This window comes from Triticum dicoccoides, chromosome 5A, assembly GCF_002162155.2.
Source record: "Triticum dicoccoides isolate Atlit2015 ecotype Zavitan chromosome 5A, WEW_v2.0, whole genome shotgun sequence".
Taxonomy (NCBI): Eukaryota; Viridiplantae; Streptophyta; class Magnoliopsida; order Poales; family Poaceae; genus Triticum; species Triticum dicoccoides.
In genome coordinates this window covers 498,114,271-498,119,748 of record NC_041388.1, presented here as the reverse complement: position 1 = coordinate 498,119,748, position 5,478 = coordinate 498,114,271, and positions in this window count along the sequence as shown.

The window sequence follows — 5,478 nt, the reverse complement described above, 5'->3', positions numbered from 1 at the left end:
AGGCCCGATCCCGATTGGATCGGGGGAGAGGGAGAGTGGGGAAGCGAGTGGGGGGAATGGGTGGTGGCTGCGTTAGGGATTGGGGGGTAATGGATAAGGGGGAGTGGGGGGAATGGCCGGTTGGGCCGGAGGGTTCAGTGGGCTGGCCAGCAGCTGTGCCGGCCTGGCTAGCTGGGCCGAATGGCCCAGGGGGAGGGGGGGTTTCTCTTCTTCTTCTTTTGTTTGTTTTCTCTTTTGTATTTTCTTTTCCTTTTATTTATTTACTTTTCTATTTTAATTCATTTTAAGTATTTAGGTCTTTTATAAAGGCATGGTTCCTTCACCATAAATACCTAGGCATTTATTTGCACACTCTGAACATTTTATCTTTGAGGTTTGGAAACTTTTATCATTTGACTTAATTTCAAATTTGAATTTGAAACATTTTCAACTAACACGTGAGTAGCAACAGTAACAGAGGTGATGTGGCATCGTTAACATGGGATTACTGTAGCATGATTATCCGGGCATTACAAAACTCCTCCACTACAAGAAATCTTGTCCCGAGATTTAGGAGGTAGAAGGAAACAGTGCGGGGTATTCATCACGCAGGCGGTCCTCGCGTTCCCAAGTGGCTTCATCTTCAGAGTGATACGACCATTGGACTTTGAGGAATTTGATCGCCTTCTGACGTGTGCAGCGTTCAGCTTGGTCAAGAATGCGGACCGGATACTCTTTATAGGAGAGGTCCTGTTGCAATTCGAGCACTTCATAATCCACTACCCGGATTGGATCCTTGAAGCAACGGCGGAGCTGTGACACATGGAACACATCGTGAACCTGAGAAAGGTTCGACGGAAGCTCCAGTTGATATGCCACTTTTCCATGCCTTACGAGAATAGTGAAGGGACCGATATAGCGAGGAGCTAGCTTGCCCTTGATCCCTAAGCGGTGAGCACCCTTCATTGGTGTAACTCAAAGATAAGCCTTTTCGCCAGGTTGATAGACCATGTCCTTGTGATGACGGTCATACTGACTTTTCTGATGCGACTGAGTAGTCTTGAGATTCTCGCGAATAATGCGGACTTGTTCTTCGACCTGTTGGATAATATCCGGACCGAAGAGTGGATGTTCCCTAGTTTCTGACTAGCTCAGAGGGGTTCGACACTTTCGTCCATATAATACTTCGAAGGGGGGCATCTTTAGACTAGCTTGATAGCTATTATTATAAGAGAACTCGGCATATGGAAGAGATTCCTCCCATTTCTTGCCGAAGGAAATTACACAAGCTCGAAGCATGTCTTCGAGAACTTGGTTGACACGTTCAACCTGCCCTTGCGACTGAGGATGAAACGCAGTACTGAATGACAGATGAGTTCCCATAGCTTCTTGGAAACTTGCCCAGAATCTTGAAGTAAACAAGCTGCCATGGTCTGAACTGATAACCAGTGGAATTCCGTGAAGTGAAACAATTCTGGACATCTAGAGAGTTGCAAGCTGACTAGTAGTGATTGTTTCTTTGACCGCGAGAAAATGTGCGACTTTAGAAAGCCGGTCAATGACGACAAGAATAGCATCATTACCTTTCTGCGATTTGGGAAACCCAGTGACGAAATCCATTTCAACATGGTCCCATTTCCATTCAGGAATAGAGATTGGTTGCAGAGTTCCAGCGGGCCTTTGATGCTCTTCTTTGATACGGCGGCAAACGTCACACTCAGCAACATATCAATCAATGTCTTGCTTCATATTAGACCACCAGAATCTCTGACGGATGTCTTGGTACATCTTTGTACTACCAGGATGGATAGATAGAGGTGTATCATGAGCTTCTTTCATAACCTCCTGTGTCATATCATGGTTTTCCTCTGAACATGGCACCACTAGGCGGCCCTTGAAGTACAAGATGCCATCATCAGCAATAGTGAAGAACGAGGGCCTTCCTTCAGCGAGGTAGCGCTTAATCTTGTGGACTTGAGAGTCATAATTCTGTAGTGTTTTGATGTTGTCCACGAGATCCGGTTTAGCAACCAGGGTATTCAGAGAACCCTGGGAGACAACGTGAAGGTTCATCTTGCAGCACTCGGGGGGAGGGGGAGTGGGTGCACTCGGAGGAACTATATGTAGGTTCAGCTTTCTGAATTGTTCAACAAGCGAGGGCTCAACCTTGTGAACCTGGAGGTGGTTGCAGTAAGACTCGCGGCTCAAGGCATCAACCATTACATTAGCCTTGCCTGGGGTATAGGATATACCCACGTCAAAGTCTGCAACAGTCTCCATCCATCTTTGCTGACGGAGGTTCAGGTCGGGTTGAGTAAACAGATACTTCAGACTTTGATGGTCGGTGAAGGTCTCACAATGATTACCGAGAAGGTAATGTCGCCAGTGCTTTAGAGCATAAATGACAGCAGCAAGCTCGAGGTCGTGAACTGGGTAGTTTTCTTCGTGAGGGCGCAGTTGACGAGAGGCATAAGCAATCAGTCTGCACTCTTGCATTAGGACACAGCCTAATCCTTGACGGGAAGCGTTGCAGTAAATGACGAAGTCCTTCTTAGTATCAGGTGGAGCAAGCACTGGGGCAGAAGTCAATTTTTCTTTGAGCGCCTGGAAACTTCCCTGACACTTGTCTGTCCATTAGAACTTTACGCCCTTATGCAACAGATTAGTCAGAGGCCTAGCAATCTTGGAGAAGTTATCGACGAATCGACGACAATAGCTGGCGAGACCGAGAAAACTTCGGACTTGCTTGACATTCTTCGGAGGAGTCCAATCGAGAATAGCCTGGACTCGTTCAGGGTTGACGGCAATACCATCCTTGAAGATGACATGCCCAAGATAGGTTACTTCGGGGAGCCAGAATTCACACTTGGAATACTTAGCATAGAGTTGATGCTCTCGAAGCTTTTCCAGCACAAGGCGAAGATGTTCAGCATGTTCTTCTTTGTTCTTGGAAAATACAAGGATATCATCCAGATAAACCATGGTGAACTTGTCGAGGTAATCCATGAATATATAGTTCATTAGACGAGAGAAGGTGGCGGGAGCATTCGTTAAGCCGAATGACATGACGGTGTACTCGTATGATCCATACCGAGTCATGAAGGCGGTCTTTGGGATATCCTCTTCACGAACACGGATCTGGTGGTAACCCAACCTAAGTCGAGTTTGGAGAACACTGATGAACCAGCCAGTTGATCATAAAGATGATTGATCCGAGGGAGGGGATATTTGTTCTGAATAGTGGCTTGGTTAATAGGTCGATAATCTTGGACCAATCGGTTTGTCCCATCCTTCTTCTTAACAAAGAGAGAAGGTGCTCCCCAAGGAGAGCAACTAGGGCGAATGAAACCTTTGCTAAGAGATTTGTCGATTTCCTCCTTAAGCTCAATGAGTTCATGCGGCGACATCTTGTAGGGTCTTTTGGCTATAGGAGTGGTGCCTGGTTTCAAGTCGATGATGAATTCGACAGCTCTAGCAGGGGAAATCCCTGGAAGTTCTTCCGAAAAGACATCTTGGAATTCACGAACGACGGGAATGTTTTCAATGCCCTCGAGTGGTGCAGCGTTTAACGCATTCAAGGCATAAAGTCATGCCTCGGCATTCTGAACTAGATGAGCTTGGTAGGTAATTATTTCATCAGAAGGGTGTAGCAGATGGACGGTCTTAGTGGCGCAAACTATAGAAGCAGTATGCGCTTTCAACCAATCCATTCCCAGAATGAGATCAATGCTACAGGACTTCAGTACGATGGGATAGACAAGGAATTCCAGTCCTTCAATTTCAACGGGGACGTCGTTGCAAATCATGGAGGTCCGACATTGGCCCGCGGGAGTGTGTACCAATAGCGAAGTGTTCATGTCCTCACATTTAATGTCGTGCAAGCATGCAAAATCTTCTGACATGAATGAATGCGATGCACCTGTATGAAATAAAGCAGACGTCGGTACTGAATTTACGAGGAGTGTACCCATAACGGTAGCAGGCTGGTCTAGAATTTCATTGAGATCAACGTGGTTGGCATGAACACGACCATAAGACCTGGCATTGTTGTTGCGAGGCTGGTTGCTTCCACGGCCAGCTGCAGGAAGGGCCAGTTGATTCTGGTTCTGAAGGGAGCTCCTGGCGAGGTGACCAGGTTGGCCACACTTGTAGCACAGACCATTATTGGGAGTGGGAACAGGAGCTCGAGGTGGTGGAGCTGGAAGTCTCGGCTGCCTAGTTGGTGGGGGAGGCAGACGCGATGCAACATATGACTGTCTTGGAGCAGGTGCAGCTGGCTGGTACATGCTGTTGGGAATCCATATCCTACGCTTCTATGAGGACGGGCCTGAAGATGAGCCCGTGTCACGGTTGCGCCTGTGAGAGCTCTGGTGTTTCTGCAAACCGGTTTTGACATTGATGGCCTTGTTCACTAAGGTGGCGAAATCAGCAAAGTCATGCACTAGAAGTGTGAGCTTGATGTCAGCTTGAAGGCCATCATGGAACTTCTCTTGTCTGCGTGCATCAGTTGCAATGTCTTCTTCAGCATAGCAGGATAAATCCAGAAACTCCCGCTGATAAGCTTCCACAATTTTTTTGCCTTGGGTGAGATTACGGAAATCGCGCTTCTTCCGGTCCATGACTCCCTGAGGAATGAAGCAGGCACGGAAAGCAGCTTGGAAGTCTGGCCAGGTAATGATTGTTCCAACTGGCAGAGTATGCCTGTGGCTGTCCCACCATTGAGCAGCGGGTCCTTTCAGGAAGAAGGAAGCAAAGGTGACATAGCCGGCAGGGGCTACATCAGCTGACTCCATTTCATAGGTGATGTCATGGAGCCAGCCATCAGCATCCAGAGGCCGAGTTGAGCTGCGATACACAGTTGGGTTGAGGCGCATGAAATCATGTAGAGTCACTTAGCCTGGCTGCTGGTTCATATTGGGGCAAGGAAACCGAGCCATCATATTTTCCATGAACTGGCGGTTCAGCTCGAACTGTTGGATCATACCAGCCATGTACTCAGGCGGTGGTGGGGCATGGCCACCACAGCCACGACCACCTGGCCTAACCATCCTGCTAATATATAACAGGGGTAGTTCAGCATTGAGAAATTGCAAGGACAAGAATCATTCATGATGAAACATGCATAATGAAAGGAACACGATAGATGCTACATAGTAGTTGGCATATCTTACAAAAGAGATCATGCATTGAGTTCGGTACACAGAGTTCAGTACACAGACTAAGAACATCATAGGCGGCACGCAGGCTCGCGGTGAATGCATCTAACACTAACAAGCAAGCCTACATCAGTCCCAGGAGGAACTGTGGAGGCAGGTGTAGCCTGACAGCTGGTAGTGACGCGAAGGAAAGTCCTCCACGTGAGTAGCCTGGGGTCCGCGGATACTCTAGTGCGGAACCCGATGCACAGGTGGCAGAAGAGGACCAAGTGCGGGAGAGTAGCCTCCCACATCTGGCCAGCCGACACCCTGGGGCATCACGGTCCTAGTAGGGTAGATCATA